The 19,091-nt window shown below is 38.8% G+C and overlaps 1 protein-coding gene across 4 annotated transcripts in view; it reads left to right on the top strand.

The window, feature by feature from the left end:
• COMMD10 (COMM domain containing 10) overlaps nt 1–19,091 on the top strand; it is a 219,987-nt gene that overhangs the window by 199,245 nt on the left and 1,651 nt on the right. The gene's annotated exons all lie outside the window — the stretch shown is intronic.

Consider the following 19,091-nt stretch of genomic DNA (forward strand, 5'->3'; position numbering starts at 1 on the left):
GCAAAGGACCCATACAGAAAACAGGTTAAATGTCCTCACAGCTGAAATAGTTACCTCTGATTAAACATTTTGTGACAATATGGCATGGACACTTTGACACCACTTATCTCTTAAATAAAGGTTTCTGGTTAAAAATGGTTTATTGTTCTCTTGACAGCCAAAATTTGTGGTTTTAGCTAAATATGTGCAAAACCTCAAATCTTCTGATTTCACCAGCTCAGGCAGGACCCTTCAAGTGTGAAAAGCCATTTTTCAAGCTAACTAGGAAATCAATAGCAAAATTACTGTACTTTATAGCACACATACATGCTGAATAAACAAGACTTAGGAGACCAACAAGACTACTGTCATCACTAGGGCAAATATTATAGTATAATTGGAAAATATTGTCATCATTTAGGCAAAATCCAATTATTTTGATACTCTCTATATAGTATTTTCCCCCATGGGGGAAAAAGTAAATTTAAATTTACCAGCTACCTGGGGCGCCTGGGTGGCTCAGTCGGTTAAGCATCCAACTTCGGCTCTAGTCATGATCCCGCAGGTTGTGAGTTCAAGCCCTGTGTCAGGCTCTGTGCTGACAGCTTGGAGCCTGAAGCCTGCTTCGGATTCTGTGTCTCCCTCTCTCTCTCTGTCCCTATCCCACTCATGCTCTGTATCTCTGTCTCTCTCTCAAAAATAAAGAATAAATTTTTTTTTTTTTTAAATTTACCAGCTACCTTTTCTTAAAATTGAGCTCAATAAACATCTGTGATACCGGGTACTGGTGATCAATCCCAAGCTAGGCTATTGGTCTACAATAAAGAAACCATAGCCCTGCCCTTGAAGTTCCTCCCATCTATAGTACAAAGGTAGGCAATTCCATACAGTGTATTAGGGAAGGGCAGTAACTGACATGCACAAGGAGCTATTAGGTCAACTGAATTGAGAGTTAAAGGATCTGGAGGTGCCTGAGTGGCTCAATCAGTTAAGTGTCCAGCTCTTGATTTTTGGCTTAGGTCATGATCGCATGGTTTGTGAGTTCGATCTCCACATCTGAGCACAGAGCCTGCTTGGGATTCTCTGTTTCCCTCTCTCTCAGCCCTCCCTCATTCTCTGTCTCTGTCTCTGTCTCTCAAAATAAATAAACTTAAAAAAAAAAAGGACTCAAAGATCTAGACAAATGCATGTGTGTGCTCCATGCATGCACAAGAGCTCTGGGGAGTGCTGCTGAGAGAATGCAGGGAACAGCATGAACAGAGACTCAAAGGGCATTGTGGAAAGCCTGCTAGGACTGCAGGTGTGCACAGTGCATTCAGAGGGTGCTAGAACTCGAGGCTGTAGGCAGCGTTGGGGGCCAGATTTTGGAAGGCTTGACTGCCACGCTAACAAGCATGAAATTTGCTTTTGTTGTGTATGTACTGACTGTATTCTTAAATGGACAAGTGTCTTTGTCAAGCTGCATTTTTTCAAAGACGGCAAAAAGGAAAGTTCGAGTTTGGTTGACTTAACCCCAGGAAATAAATGCCTTTTGTAACTTGTGTTCCATCTCTTTGCTGAAGTTGTCCTTTTATGACTTTTATCAAGCCTTGATAAAAGCTCAGGGTTTCCACTTTGCCTACTACCCTCCTCCAGCAGCAGGACCATCCATGCCCAGGAGGTGTCAGGGGCCTGCTGGACCGGGCAGTAGTTTTCATGAAGAGCCTTTGGAATCACAGGGGTCAGTGGAGCAACAGGCATCAGCTCCATATTCAGGTGCAAGTGATTATTTGTCTTCCTCTGTCTCTGATTCATGTACTTTATCCATTGGGCTGACATATTTTTGTGTGCTTGGAATTAGAATTTTGAGCATGGTGGAGTGCTGTGTTAACTTCTATGAAATACTCCCAGTGGTTTTTTGTTTTTTTTTAAGTTTATTTTTGAGAGAGAGAGGAGAGAGGGAGAGGGAGAGGGAGAGGGAGAGGGAGAGAGAGAGAGAGAGAGAGAGAGAGAGAGAGAGCGCGCACAGGCTGGAGTGGGGCAGAGAGAGAGGGAGACACAGAATCTGAAGCAGGCTCCAGACTCTGAGCTGTCAGTGCAGAGCCCGATGCAGGGCTCGAACTCAAGAACTGTGAGATCATGACCTGAGCCCAAGTGGGATGCTTAACCGACCGAGCCACCCAGGCGCCCCTCTTTTTTTTTTTTTTTTCTTCTTTTAATTAATTTAACCAAGACAAACATTACCTTATGTAGCCATATTTATCAAAATATGTACTCTCAGAACAGCTTTTATGTATTTCTGCGTAGAATTAGACAGGGGACATAAATGTGCAAATTCATGGAGAGAAATGTTTTCTTTAAATTAGCTTGAAAGTGCAGTTTTATCTAGAGTTATCATAATAGTAAAGCAGAAAGAACAGCGATTGGTCTCACCATGATATACTGCGTATTAGTTCATCTTTGTGGGACCTGCTGCCTCATTTAGTGAACAAAAGGTTTGAGCTAGGTTATTGCCAAAGCTCTTTCTTACTACCATTTTGTGATTCTCAGCTCACTAGCTTAATTTGCGTATGTCAGGTACACCTTCCAACATCGTCAAGCCATAGAACTGAAAAGAACCTTGGGAGGTCACATAGTCAAGCTGCTTCAAAGAAGAGTAGAAATTTGCTCTCCCTCCACCTACAGCAAGCTTTTGCTTGCCCCTTCTCAAGCTGGCACCCTCTGAATCAGAGCCCATTGTAACATCTGTTACCCCCTTTGGTTGCCAGGATTGATTCCACGGATCTGACAGATGGGCAGAGGATCCCTTTCTCCCTTCTCTCCTATGTACCTTCTTCCTGTAGTTGGGAGCTTAGCTGTAAAGGGCAACCAGCCTGCTTAGAGAACGACCTTTCTTTGGTCAAGGGTATACACGTTCCTGTTTACCTTTGTATTGGCACTCTCTAATGTTTATTGAACGATGGAATATTACAGGTGACGAAAATGGCTAATGCCTGTATGTATCAGTAGAATTTCATGGGTTTTTTTTTTCTTTTGGTGGTGAGAGCTTAAATTACACCCCAGGGTTTTTTGAACAATAATAGTGAAGATAGTCAACAAGTAATAATAGAGATACTAGAATATATTCACAATTAACATATTGTATATAGTTATGTAGAACATAATCTGTAGATATATTTGTTAAATAAATGGTGCCTAATGATTTATGTGCTATAAACCCATTGAGCATTCAGTAGAACTTGAAATACTTATATATTATCTTTGCCCTTCATTTCTGTAACTGAAAAGGAGAAAACTTCCTCTTGAAATACCTAGAAAAGTATTTTTAGATCAGTCAGAACATGAGATTAGTAGTTTTTCTTTTCCTGGCATTCTTTATTCCTGATTTTCTAGGTGAAAAGCTAATTGTATCATTTCTAACTCTGATATCCAACTTAAGTTTAAAAGCTAAGCACTGTAAATGTGGTTTAACTTTTATCCAGTTTATATCTGTATTATTTAGAGGCTATTTTTACTTGGGTAATTTGTACAGAGGCTGATGCACTTCTCTCTTGGAAAATGTATAGGTGTTCCTAATTCCTAACTAATGGGAAGGCAGAGGATATTTTTACTGTCAGCTTTCATCAAGTTAGGCCTCTCTGAAGGCCTCGCTACATTATATTTCCATGGGAATTTTGCTAATGGGTATGTGCAACATTACCCAGGTACTTGTAGACAGCATTACAAATTAAAAATGAAAAGGAATGGGCAAACAAATACATTTTTCTTCTCTTTTAAGAAATTGGCAGAATTTTAATCTTTGCACTTCGATTTTCACTTTGTGGTGTTTTTCAGATAGGACGCAGAAAGTCTAAGTTCAGTTTTAATGCAGGAGACCAGCTTAGGCAACATAAGTAATGAATTTCCTAAGTGGGTTCTTGGCTGTAATCTTATATGTATAAGGCGGAAGAAAGAGAGTAAATCTTCTAGTCTGTGTGTGTTTACTTAACAATATTAGTGACTTTAATGGGTTTTACTGGAAAATGCAATATTGAAGGCATATTTAAAAATAAGCTACCCAGTTTTATTACCTGTATACTAACTCACTAAATTATTTTGATCCACATAATAATCCATGTAATAATAAATGTATGCCCACCATACATTTCCACATACCATGCAGAACACATTTGTGGACCTGTTGGTACTTACTGTTTCTGGAACATCCACCTACCCTAAATGTTGCAATTCCATAGATTTCTGCCCCAGGCTTGCCTCTCTTCTCATACAGCATTCTTATCTTGGGCAGTCACATCTACTCTTGCTGGGGTTTTTTGTTTTGTTTTTTAAGTAGGCTTCATGCCCAGCATAGGGCTTGAAGTCACAACCCTGAGATCCAGAGTCACACGCTTTACCAACTAAGCCAGCTGGGCATCCTGCAGTCTTGCAGTTTTAAATATCAATATATAATATGGAAATATCAAATGTACGTCTCTTACCTAAGTCTCTTTTTTGGCTTCGTAGACTTATTTCATTTATTTTCAGGGAAGTCTCACAGACATATCAAGCTAATTGTGTCCTAAACTGCCCCTTTGATGCTCTCCTTCTTCAGATCTTCTCTAGAGTTTCCTTATCTCCACTGCCTCTGTCCGCTTTCTCTTGCCAGAAACCTGAGAGTCATTCTGACTATTGTTCCCTCACACACACACCTCCGTTCAGATCTGTCACCAAGTACTGTCTCTTCTACCTCTAATCCACATCTCAAGTTTTTCTACTTTTCTTTATCACCATTGCCATCACATTAGATCAAATTACTGTCTTTTGCCGGGACTAACGCAGTAGCCTCCTCATTGGTTTCTCACATCGAGTTTGGCCAACTCCATTTAGAAATAAAAGCCATGGAGCGCCTGAGTGACTCAGTCAGTTAAGCGTCCAACTCTTGTTTTTGGCTCAGGTCATGGTCCCACAGCTTGTGAGTTCAAGCCCCGCATTGGGTTCTGCACTGACTGTGCAGAGCCTACTTGGGATTCTCTTTCTCTCTATCTCCTTCTTCAAATCTTCTCGCTGCCTCCCCCCCCCCCCAATAGATAAACAAACAAACAAACTTTAAAAAATGAAAAAAGAAAAGGAAAGCCAAGGCAGGGGAGTGAGGGGAATAGAAGCCAAGGGCACTTGTTAATATGTAGATGTAATCATATAATTTTTATACTTAAAACTCTCCAGTGGCTTTCCATTGTTCTTAGAGGACAGATCTTCTCTTCTGTCCATCCCCAAAGAGGTGTTGGGGTGTTTGGTAGGACCTCCATAACAGAGTACATCTGACTGGGTAGCTTAAAAAACAAATTTATGTACTCACAGCCTGGAGATGAGAAGTTTTGAGGTCACCATGTCATTAGGATTGGTTTCTTCTAAGGCCCATATCTTTGGCTGGTAGATGGCATCTTCCCCCAGTGTCTTCACATGGTTGTCCCTCTGTGTGTGTGTCTGGGTCCTAATTTCCTGTTCTTACAAGGATACCAGTCATGTTGGACTGGGCTCCCATCCACATGACCTCATTTTACTTTAATTACCTCTGTAAGACACTAACACTATGTACAATTACATTTTGAGTTACTGGGGGTTAGGATTTCAATGTGAATTGGGGTGAGACACAACTCAGCCCACAACAGGGCCTAAATTGATGGTCAATGGAGGAGTAAACATGAACAGAATGTACTACTCTGAGTAATGTCTCTATGTTCCTTATGGTCTTACCCCCACTCCTATCTTTTCATCGAAATCTTAACTGTCATTAGGTCAATATATTACCTTAAATTACTGTTGAAAAGATACTGGAAACATTGGTGCACAAGTATCTGTTTGAATTCCTCTTTTCATTCCTTTCAGGTGGATGCCCAGGAGTGGAATTGCTGGGTCATATGGAAATTGTTTCTTTAACTTTTTCAGGAATGGCCAGTGCTTTCCACAGCTGCCGCACCATTCTATATTCTCACTAGCAATGTATGTGGATTCCAATTTCCCTATGTCCTCACCAACACTTGTTCTCCACCCCCCCTCCCCATTTAAAAAAAATAACAGTAAAACCTTGGTTTGCGAGCACAGTGCATTTCGGAAACATGGTTGTAATCCATAGTGCTCATATCAAAGCGAATTTCAAAAACCGTTGGCTCAGCTGTGATCATGTGACATTCAGCGTCACATACTACTTGTATTGTGAGACGTCAATCATTTATCAAATTAAAAAATTTATCAGACATGTTTGCTTGTCTTGTGGAACACTCACAGGACAAGTTACTCCCAATCCAAGGTTTTACCGTATATCCTTCTTACTAAGTGTGAAGAGCTGTCTCATTGCAGTTTTGATTTGCATTTCCGTAATGACTTAGGATGTCGAATATCTTTTCATGTGCTTACTTAACCATTTGCATATCTTTTTTGAAGAAATGTCTGTTCCAGTCCTTTGCCTTTTTTATTTTTTTATTTTTAAAAAAATTTTTTTCAACGTTTTTTATTTATTTTTGGGACAGAGAGAGACAGAGCATGAACGGGGGAGGGGCAGAGAGAGGGAGACACAGAATCCGAAACAGGCTCCAAGCTCCAAGCCATCAGCCCAGAGCCCGACGCGGGGCTCGAACTCCCAGACCGCGAGATCGTGACCTGGCTGAAGTCGGACGCTTAACCGACTGCGCCACCCAGGCGCCCCACCTTTGCCTTTTTAAAATTGGGCTTGGGGCGCCTGGGTCACTCAATTAAGCATCCGGCTTCAGCTCAGGTCATGATCTCTGGGTTTGTGGGTTTGAGCCCCACGTCAGGCTCTGTGCTGAGAGCTTAGAGCCTGGAATCTGCTTCAGATTCTGTCTCTCCCTCTCTCTCTGCCCCTCTCCCACTTGCACTCTGTCTCTGTCTCTCTCTCAAAAATAAACAAACATTAAAAAAATTTTTTTTAATTGGGCTTGTCTTTTTGTTGTTGAATTATAAGAGTTCTTTATATATTCTTGGTATTAGACTCTTATTAGATAGTGATTTGCAGTATTTTCTTCCATTCTGTGAATTGTCTTTTTTCTTCCTCACTTCTTTTAAATCTGAACTCACATGTCACCATTTCAGTGAGACCTTTTCTGACCATCTACCACTGAATCTCCTCCTACCTCCAAACACACATTCTCTATCCTTGCTTTTTCTTCCTAGCACTTAACACCAACAGACATTTCTACATGTATGTATATGGATTGTTACCGTTATTATTATCACAAATCTTGTTTTCTGTCTTCATCAACTAGAAAGTGGGACATTTTTGTCTCTGTCGCTCAATATGTAAATGTGTATGTAGTGCCTAGAACAACCCTTGTAGGCTTTTAATTCGTATTTGTTGAGTAAGAATGAATGAATGAATTTTACACCTAGCAATGCCATTCTTTTTTTTTTTTTTAACTGGGAAAATATAGCACACATACAGAAAAAGAGTACAGTGATTTGTCATAAGAAAAAAAAAAGCACCTTTTACCCACCACCAAGATCGAGAAATATATACATTATTGCCATTACGTCAGAATGGCCTCCCCTCAATTATGACCTCCTTTCTCCAGTCACCCAGAGGTGATCACTATTCAGATACTTCTGGTAACATCTTTGTTGCTTTGTTACTTTATAGCTTGGGTGGTTGTACCACCCAATCGTTTGTCTCTGAAACCTTTTTTACTATTGTTTTTTTAAATCCCCACATAAATGAAACCAATCAATGTGTCTTCTGTGCCTTCCTCTGACTTTTAACATTATGTTTGAGAGTCATGCATGCTGTTGTATTTAGCTCTAGTTTATTTTCATGTCTGCATTGTTGCTGTACTACAGTTGATTTATATATTCTTCTGTTGAAAGAAACTCGTTACTTCCATTTTTTGGTTCTTTTGAATATTGGTGCTATCAGCGTTCTCATACCTGTTTCATGGTGTCCAAATGTGCACATTTCTATTGAGCACAACGCTCATACTTAGGCGTAAATTTGGATGTAATGGGGCATGAGTATATTCAGCTCTAGTAAATTATACCAAAGAAGTTTTCACAATAATTATACAGATTTCCACTCCTTCCAGCAGTATGGTTACTAATATGTGTTACTGTGGTTTTGGCTCTTTGGACTTCAACTTTTGCGAAGTGACTAATCAAGTCTCTTGTCTTTTTTTTTTTCTTCTTTCTTTTTTCTTGTCTTCTTTTGTTTTTGTTGTTGTTTTTTTTAATCAGAGCAAGACTGTCAAGCCAGGGCACTCTTGAGCAGCCTGGAGGTACCCCTCTCTGCAGGGAAACTTACGGGAAACCTACCAACAGGAGGACTGTCTGTAATTGTTAGTTTCTTTCCCACTTGTATTCCCCCCCAGAGCCAGGTTTCCAGGGCAGCACATTAGCTGGAGTCCCTTTTAAGAATCTCATCTGGCATCATGATAGTTTGTCTCTGTGGCTCATTATGTAAATGTATATGTAGTGCCTAGAACTGATAGTTTCTTCACTACAGCCTAACACTGCCACCCAGGTGGCTTTCTTTTTTTGCCTTAATGAGGTATAATTGACACAACTCTGTGTTAGTTTTGGATGTACAACGCAATGATTGGGTACATGTTCTTGTCCACTTTTCAATGGCGTTTTGCCTCTTTTTTCATTAATTTGTAGTAATTTTTGTATATTCTTGATTGAGTCTCTGTGGCTTACCTTTTAGTCTTTTGATGTGTCCTGATGAATGGAAGTTTTAGATTTTAATATATTTTCATTTATTAGTCATTTCCTTTAGAGTTGGTATATCTGCTCACAGCTTACTTGTGAACTAACACATATCTTCATGTCTTTTTAAAGGAGTCTCTATATATGCCAAGATTATGGAGAAGTTTGCATGTATTTTCTTTTAGCTTTTTTGTCTTGACTTACCATTTAGAAGTACAGTCCATCTGGAAGGAGGAGACCACATGAATAAAAACTGGCAGGAAAGTGTAGGATATCGGGGAGAGAATGAGTGCAATAGTTTGCTTAGAGCACAGAGGTCTTTTGGTGGGCAGGGGTGGAGGGTGGTGGCGAGAGGGCCTTGTGGGAAATAAAACCAGAAAGTTGGATCCGAGGGGTGCTTGGGTGGCTCAGTCGGTTAAGTGTCTGACTCTAGATTTTGGGTCAGGTCATGATCTCATGGTCATGAGATCGAGACCTTTATCAGGCTCTGGGCTGGCAGTGCGGAGCCTGCTTGGGATTCTCTCTCCCCCTCTCTCTCTGCCTTTCCACCACTGATGCATGCACGTGCTCCCTCTCAAAATAAATAAACATTAAAAAAAAAAGATCTAGGAGGATTGTGTAGAATAAGAAAAACGTTATTCTGCTTTTTTGTCACATGAGCAAGTATCATTTATAATAGCCTGCAAAGGGGCGCCTGGGTGGCTCAGTCGGTTGAGCATCCGACTTTGGCTCAGGTCATGATCTCACAGCTCGTGAGTTTGAGACCCTCATCGGGCTCTGTGTTGACAGCTCAGAGCCTGGAGCCTACTTCTACTTCTGTGTCTCCCTCTCTCTCTGCCCCTAACCCACTCACATTCTGTCTTTGTCTCTCTCAAAAATAAGTAAACATTAAGAAAAATTTTTTTACAATAGCCTCCAAAACATCTTGAGTACTAATACTTTTGTCTCAAAAAAGGGACCATTCAGTAGTGTGGATGACTCCAAACAAATCACCCACCCTCTCTCCTCCCAACCAAACAGTAGCAACAAAGCAAACTAACACACACACACACACACACACACACACACACACACACACACACCTATCTTATTTACCGACTTCACTTTTATGTTTGAAAAATTCTTCATTTATGTGGAAGGGAATGTATAATAATATCTTGACCTAGTTGGCTATCATAAATTACTTCCCTTTTTTTCCTAGTGACATTTACCTATTGATACTGTTCTCTGTATTTTGTGTCACATTAAGAAACAGTCCTGAATAGGCCTTAATTTCCAGCTCTGACTCTTCTAGTTCATTGCCCATTGTTACATGGTTGTTTTCCTTAGGTGGCTTTCTTACCACAGTGTGCCTCTGTGCCCTCATCTGTTAAAGGGTCATATTGTATGACATGCCCACCTCCTTGGACTATTTTAAAGTTAATGTGAGCTAACGTAGGTGAAAGTGTTTTGAAATGTTACCAGTGTCAGGACTTTGAGAATGTATATAACCACATGAGCCTGTTCTTTATTTGTGTGAGAAAAACAACTGCAATGCTTTCTATTTAAAATCACATTTATGGGGCGTCTGGGTGGCTCAGTCAGTTGAGGATCCAACTCTTGGTTTTGGCTTGGATCTTGATCCCAGGGTCGTGGAATTGAGCCCAGTGTCAAGCCACACTGAGTATGGAGCCTGCTTGGAATTTTCTCTCTCCCTCTGCCCCTCTCCCCTGCTCATGTGTACTCTTTCTGTCTGTCTCTCTCTCCCTCAAAATAAATAAATAAATAAATAAATAGATAGATAGATAGATAGATAGATAAAATCACATTTATGGAATTAAATGTTATCCATATTAACAGGAAAAGGGAATGATATAAAAACATACAACCAAACAATTTTTGTGGGATGTATGTGGTCCATCTCTATGAAGAGTTTTCCTGGGAGTTACCCATTACAGCTAAAGCCCTAGGGTGAATTTTCTTTTTCTTTTCTTTTTCTTAAAATATAGTTGATGTGCAATACTATATTATAGTTAACCCTTGAACAATATGAGTTTGAACTGTGCCGGTCCACTTATGTACAGATTTTTCTTCTTAAATATAGTATAGCACTGTAAATGTGTTTTCTCTTCCTTGTGATTTCCTTAACGTTTCCTTTTTTGTAGCTTACTTTATGGTACATACATATAGTATATAAAGTAAAAGCAGTATATAGCTCATGTAACTTACAGAATATACATTAATGAACTTCCGGCCAACAGTGGGCTATTAGTAGTTAAGTTTTGACAGAGTCAAATGTTACATATGGATTTTCCACTACATGGGGGGCCAGCACCCCTAACCCCCATGTTGATCAAGGGTCGACTATAGTTTCAGTTATACAACATTAGTGATCCCCTTTTTGTACATTACAAAGTGATCACCATGATAAATCGAGCTACCATCTGTTTCCATACATAATTAGTACATATTATTAATTATATTCCCTATGCTGTACATAGTATTCCTATGTCTTACTTATTTTATAAATGAAAGTTTTTTGTACCTTTTAATCCCCTTTCCCTGTTTCACCTACCCCTCCCTGCTCTGCCCACTGGCGATCACCAGATTGTCCTCTGTATCTATGAGTCTCTTTCTGTTCTGTTTGTTCGTTTGTTTTAGTTTTTATATTCCACTTATAAGTGAAATTATATACTATTTGTCTTTCTGTTCTTTCTGTCTTATTTCACTTACCATAATACCCTCTAGGCCCATCCATGTTTTCAAAAAAGGCAAGATTTCATTGTTTTTTATGAGTAATATTCCCTGGTGAATATATATACACCATATCTTCTCCATTCATCTGTTGATGGATATTTAGGTTGCTTCCATATCTTGGCTATTATAAATAATGTTCAGTGAACATAGGGTATGAATGTATCTCTTCAGATTGGTGATTTGTTTTTTGTTGGGTTGGTTTTTTGTTTGTTTGTTTTTTTCCATAAACATCCAGAATTGGATTTACTAGACCATAGCAAATGGTGGGTCTATTTTTAATTTTTTGAGGAAACTTCATACTGTTTTCTGTTGTGGCTGCACCAATTTATATTTCCACCAACAGTGCATGAGGGTTCCCTTTCCTCCTCATCCTCACCAACACTTGTTGTTTCTTGTCTTTTTGTTAATGGCCATTCTGACAAGTCGTGAGGTGGTATTTCGTTGTGGTTTTGATTTGCATTTCCCTGATGACTAGTGATGTTGAGCATCTTTTCATGCGGGTGTAGGCCATCTGGAGAAATGTCTACTGTTCCTCTGCCCATTTTTTAATCATAATGTTTGGGGTTTTGCTGGTGGTTGTGTGAGTTTTTTTATATGTTTTGGTTATTAACCCCTTGTCAGTTATATCATTTGCAGTATCTTCTCTCACTCAGTAGCTTGCTTTTTGTTGTTGTTGTTGATGGTTTCCTTGACCGTACAAAATCTTTGTAGTTTGATGTGGTCCCATTTGCCTACTTTTGCTCTTACTGCCCTTGCATGGGGAGACAGAGCCAAAATAATAATGCTCAGACTGATTTCTAAGAGCTTACTGACTGTGTTTTCTCCTGGTAGTTTTATGGTTTTCAGTCTTAATATTTAAGTCTTTAGTCTGTTTGGAGTTTATTTTTGTATATGGTGTAAGAAGGTGGTCCAGTTTTATTCTTTAACATGAAGTTGTCTTGGTTCCCCAACACCATTTATTGAAGAGACGGTCTTTCCTCTGTTGTATGCCCTTGACTCCTTTTTTGAAAACTAATTGACTGTACAAGCATAGTATTTCTGGCCTCTCCGTTCTGTTCTGTTTATGTGTGTGTCTACTTATGTGCCACTGCCATGCTGGGTTGATGACTACAGCTTTGTACTATATCTTGATATCTAGGATTGTGATACCTCTAGTTCCATTCTTCTTATTCAAGATTGCTTTAAGTTATTTGGCGTCTTTTTTGGTTCCATACAAATTTTAGGATTGTTTGTTCTGTTTCTGTGAAAGGTGCCATTGATATTTTGATAGGAATTGCATTGAACCTGCAGATCACTTTGGGTAATAACATTTCAATGATGTTATTTCTTCCAATCCATGAGCAAGAACATCTTTACATTTATTTGTGTCATTTCCAATTTCTTTCATCAATGTGTTGTAGTTCTTAGAGTACAGCTCTTTTACCTCCTTGATTAGATTTATTACTAGGTATTTTATTCCTTTTGAAGCAATTGTGAATAGTATTGTTTTTTAAATTTCTCTTTCTGTTATTTTGTTGTATTATTTTTGTTATTACTATTTATTGTTGAGAGTGATAGAGCACAAGCAGGGGAGGGGCAGAGAGAGAGAGAGAGAGCGCCACAGAATCTGAAGTAGGCCCCAGGCTCTGAGCTGTCCACACAGGGCCCAATGCAGGGCTTGAACTCACAAACTGTGAGATCATGTCCTGTGCCAAAGTTGGATGCTTAACCAACTGAGCCACCGAGGTGCCCCTCTGATATTTTGTTGTAATTGTATAGATTACAATTTATATATATTACGTAAGTTATATAATTACATTTATGCATATTGTATATACAGACTTATATATGTTAATTTTGTATCCTTCAACTTTATTGAATTTATTAGCTCTAATAGTTTTTTGGTGGAGTCTTTTATTAAGGTTCTATATATTTAGTATCATGTCATCTGCTAATAGTGACAGTTTTACGTCTTCTTTTTCAATTTGGATGCTTTTTATTCCTTTTTCCTGTACAAATACTTTGGCTAGAACTTCTAATACTGTGTTGAATAAAAGTGGCTAGAGTGGCATCCTTGGCTCTTACTGATCTTAACAGGAAAAGCTATCAGCTTTTCACCACTGAGTAAGATGTTTACTGTGGGTCTTTCATAGGTACATTCCCTCTGTATCCACTCTGTTGGGACTTTTTATCATACATATATGTTGAATTTTATCTAATACATCTCCTGCACCTATTGAGATGATCATATGGTTTTTATCATTTTTTGTTAGTGTGGTGTACCACACTGATTAATTGGTGATGTTCAACCATCTTTGCATTCTGGGAATAAGTTCTACCTGACCATGGCGTGTGATCCTTTTAATGTATGGTTAAAATCAGTTGCTAATATGTTGTTGAGGATTTTTGTATCAATGTTCCTCAGGGATAATGGCCTGTAGTGTTCTTTTTTTATGGTGGCTTTGTCTGATTTTAGTATGTGGGTAATGCTGGCCTCACAGAAGCATTGTCTGGAAGCATTCCTTCTTCCTTTTCTTGGAATAGTTTCAGAAGGGTAGGTATTAACTCTTCTTTAAATATTTGGTAGAATTCACCTGTGAAGCTATCAGGTCCTGGACTTTTGTTTCTAGGAAGGTTTTTTTGTTTTGTTTATTTTTTTACTGATTGAATTTCAATACTAGTCATGAATCAACATTTTCTATTTCTTCTGGACTGAGTCTTGGAAGATTGTATGTTTCTAGGAATTTACCCATTTGTTCTAGGTTATCCCATTTTTTGGCATATAATGGTTTGTAGTAGTGTCTTATGATCCTGTGTATTTCTGAAGAATTGGTTGTAATGTCTCCCCTTTCCTTTCTGATTTTATTTATTTGGGCCCTCTCTTTTTTTTTCTTGAGGAGTCTGGCTAAAAGTTTAACAATTTTGTTTGTCTTTTCAAAGAACTAGCTCTTAGTTTCATTGATTCTTTTTTTTGTCTCTATTTCATGTATTTCCACTTTGATATTTATTATTTTCTTCCTTCTACTAACTTTGAGTTTTGCTTGTTCTCTTTCTAGTTCCTTTAGGTGTAAGCTTAGATTGTTTGTCTTAAATTTTTTCTTGTTTCTTAGGATGGGTATGTATTGCCATAAATTTCCCTCTTAAAGTACTTTTCCTGTGTCCCATAGATTTTGAACTGTTGTGTTCCCATCTTTATTTGTCTCATGGTATTTATTTATTCTTTCTCTGTTGTCTCATTGTTTGTTTATTATCATGTTGTTTAGCCTCCACATGTTTGTGGTTTTTCCAGTTCTCTTCTTGTCATTGATTTTATTTTCATACCATTATGGTATGAAAAGATGCTTGATATGATTTCAGTCTTCTTAAATTTATTAAGACTTGTTTTGTGACCTAACATGTAACCTTTCCTACAGCATGTTCCATGTGCACTTCAGAAGAATATGTATTCTGTTTTTGGGTAGAATGTTTTATATGTCAGTTAAGTCCATCTGATGTAATGTGTTGTTTAAGGCCAGTGTTTTTTATTGATTTTCTGTCTAGATGATCTATCCATCGAAGTAAGTGGGTTGCTAAAGTCCCCTACTATTATTGTATTACTGTCATTTTCTTCCTTTATGTCTGAATTTACTTCTTTTTTTTTTTTCCACCAAATCTAGTAAATGTTACCCATGAGCTATCCTGGATAATAGCAGTATCCATTGATAGGCCTGTTAAACACACAAGCAATGAAAAGCCCTTCCAGAAATAATTTTTAGTACTTACCTAGTTATTATATTCCTCTGGAAGACAGTATAAACTCTCTGTTAGAATTATCATTTTTTTTAATTCTTTTAACTTAAAATATAGTTTGCCTTATATGTAAATATCTTTTGTATCTAATTACTGGAAGAATGGGGATATAATGTTCTCATAAACTTTTTCCTAAACATTTGACTATGTAAAAAGTGAGGCACAGTGCTATCTACAGATGTGTATATATATGCACACATATGAAAAATACACGTGTGATTTAGAGGTATGTAGTTCAAGTTTAAAATACTTACCGTATATGATTGACAAGATGACAGTGCATTGTGATTTTTGCCACTGTAGTTTTATGTCACAAAGATATTTCTCTTCTTATTTACTATGACATAACAGGCTACTTTTTATTATCCAGACTATCTTTCTGACTCTTTAGGGGAAAAAAAAAATAGGACCAAACAGTCAAGTCTCATTATCTATTGACAGTGATAGACAGGAAGCACATGGATATTTAAACCCATTGTCAAATACAGCCTATAAAACTACAGTAGCCAGGATTTTCTACATAGTCCTTCTGAAAGCCTATTGTTAGAGTTGCTACTGATAGCTGAGATGGCATTTTTGAATTTCAGTTTCATTTTCTCTTCTTGCCTTAACAAAGATATTAATGAACCATGAGTTGAGTCGAAGTCTTGGAGTGTTTACAGAGCTAGACAATCCAAGCACAAGCACCCCTGAAATACCAATAATTGGACTGACATTTAACTTAATGCATTTCTTACATTTTTGTTGGGTCTGGACTGCCACTGATTTGTGACCTGACATGAAACTAAAGAGGAGTTGTTTGAAAACATGCTTCCTTAGTGAAAAGAATCTTCCATACATTCTCTGCAGAATGAGCAGTGCAGGTAGAGAGTTGATTGTGGTTTGATAAAGCACATTTGTGACTTTCTAATTACATTCTCAAATAAAGCTCAGAGTGTGTTTTCCTCTGAAAAATGTCACGGTCCAAGGAAAGATTTGACCACACCTGTTCCTAATGTGTGCGGGACCTAAAGCATGAGTAAAAATGGAGGCCATGGGCCATATACCGAAATTTAATGTCATAAATAAAGCTCTCAAACTATTAAATAGATGCAACCTGTGCTCTTTTTGTGATAATATACCTTCAGTAATGTCCCAGAAGGAAAGATTTGAATTTAGAATTCTTGGACTCCATGAAGTTCATGTCAGAGCATGACATTATGGAGTTGAGTTTTCACCAGCCCCCCTTTCCTTTTTGTCCTACACAACTAAATTCCATCATGACCCCCCAAAACAACTGCCCTTGGCCACCCCTTGGGTAAACATAGCTTCTCAAATTCTAAGGATAATCTCTATACACATAGATATGCAACACTTAAAACCATTCCTGTATTCTCCAGAATTCTCCTGGTCTTCCCTAAATCATTGCAGGTTAAATGGGAAATGATAATGATAATGGCTACCAGTGATTATACCTACCAGACATCAATGTAAGTTCTTTGCATATTTTATCTCAGGTATCAGCATTTTCCCTTCTTGGGGCTAAGTATTTCAATAAACCAAGACAATATATACATATCTCTCCCAATGTATACATATATGTATACATACATACACATACTCACATGTGTGTGTGTATGTACACACATCATTTTAGCTATTGTTATTTCAAGAAGTATGTTTTCAAAGTTGCCTTCCTTCCCTTTCCTCAGTGTAACATTTTAGAAAAACACTACCTTGAAACAAAACAAAGTTCAGGAAACAAGAACCTAGCTTGACCACTACCTGTAAGTATCCATACAGCAAATCACTTGTTCACATACTAATTCAGTCTTCAGTCCCTCCTAACATTTGGATTGTGGAGAGAGTAATGAACTTGCCTTGATTTTCATAGGGTAAACTGAGGCCTGCCCTCTCCCTTTAACTGCTGGAAAGAAATATAGCACTGCTAGATAATGCTGATCTCAACCTTTGGGGTTGAATGATGTGTGGCAGTTAGCCTACTACTTTTTTTTTTTTTTTTTTTAATCATTTAAAGGATGAGGCGTTAAAGCAGCTTTGTGTCCTTATTCATTGTAAAGTGTAACTATTTTAGTAGGTGTTACAAGAGAAAAGGAAGAAGTGTGGAATTTGATCCTCTGTGCCTTGGCTTTTTTTTTTTTTTTTAACATTTATTTATTTTTGAGACAGAGAGAGACAGAGCATGAACGGGGGAGGGGCAGAGAGAGAGGGAGACACAGAATCAGAAGCAGGCTCCAGGCTCTGAGCTATCCGCCCAGAGCCTGACGTGGGGCTCGAACTCATGGACCTCGAGAACGTGACCTGAGCTGAAGTCGGACGCTCAACCGACTGAGCCACCCAGGTGCCCTGGTGCCTTGGCTTTTTTGAAAAAGGAAATGCCGTATCTGAAGATAGCCCCATCGACTCTCCTGGGGTGTGCTGGAGTGAACTTGTTTTGAAAATGCTGGCTTTGTCAACAGAAATGGAAATCCTTAAAACCGGGATGCCTCGGTGGCTCACTTGGTTGAGCCTCTGACTCTTGGTTTTGGCTCAGATCATGGTCTCATGGTTTGCGAGCTTGAGCCCTGCATCAGGTTCTGCGCTGGCAGCACAGAGCCTGCTTGGGATTCTCTTTCTCTCCTTCTCTCTGCCCCTACCCTGCTTGTGCTGTCTCTGTCTCTTTCAGAATAAATAAATAAGTAAATAAACTTAAAAAAAAGAAATCAGGAAAAAAAAAACCAACAGATAAAACAAAGGGAAAAAAAGTAGCCATAGAAACTGAGAAGTAGAATTAAGAGAATGTTGGAAATGATCACAAGTGATTAAGTACACGAATTAATATCGTTTTCAACATTTGTCCAGTTCTTCAGTTCCTGGTGCCTGCTTTTGGGTTTTTTGTTTTGTTTTCTTTTAATGTTATTTGTTTTTGAGAGAGAGAGAGAGAGAGAGAGAGAGCACGAGCAGGGAGGGGCAGAGAGAGAGAGGGAGACATAGAATCTGAAGCAGCCTCCAGGCTCCAAGCTGTCAGCATAGAGCCCGACACGGGGCTTGAACCCTTGAACAGTGAGATCAAGACCTGAGCTGAAGTCAGTCACTTAGCTCACTGAGCCACCCAGGTGCCTTCCCTGGTGCCAGTCTGGTCAGAGCAGGTAGCACGTTCTTGGCTTTCTCTCCTTATTAACTTTCACTTCCCAAAGCCACCTTGAGTAAAGAGACAAATCATAAGAGACTCTTAAGTACAGAGAACAAACTAAGGGTTGTTGCAGAGGAGGTGGGGGATGAGCTAAATGCGTGATGGGCATTAAAAGGGCACTTTTTGCGATGAGCACGGGGTGTCATATGTAAGAGAGGAATCACTGGGTTCTGCTCCTGAAACCAAGACTACACTGTTTGTTAACTAACTTGAATTTAAATTAAAAACAAATAAAAATAAAGACATGTTTAGCCAATCTTCAGAAACTACTCAAAGTGATGCCTCAGTTTACAAAACGAACCAAAACTAGGTTGGGCTGGGCTGGATTACCGCTGCGCTTTGCTGCAGCATCACACGTACGTGCACAGTATTCCTTGGTACCCACAGCACCCAGGAAGGTTCCCCGTCACGTCTGGAGCAAAAGGAAGGAGCGTGTTTCGGTCTCCGCTTTGAAGCTGTCATGTTAATTGCGAACTTTTGCTGAGTCCGTACATTAGGAAAGGTAACCATCTCAGCATGTTAAGATCATAACTGCTAGATTAATGCGTAGAGGCAGCAGCTGTGCTGATGGGAGGCATTAATGCCTAGATGAGTTCAATCAGACGTGCCGCCTCCAATGTCTTTGTGTGATGGTATTTACTCGATTTCAAATGGACTGCTGAGAAAAATGAAATACAATCTCATGTATCTCGGTCTAGAAAAAAAAAAAAGATAATGAAATTGTTTTCTTGCCGGCTTATATTTTATTAACCTCTGTGGAGTCAACTTT

This window comes from Herpailurus yagouaroundi, unplaced genomic scaffold (assembly GCF_014898765.1).
Source record: "Herpailurus yagouaroundi ecotype Mexico unplaced genomic scaffold, PumYag 192, whole genome shotgun sequence".
Classification (NCBI taxonomy): Eukaryota; Metazoa; Chordata; class Mammalia; order Carnivora; family Felidae; genus Herpailurus; species Herpailurus yagouaroundi.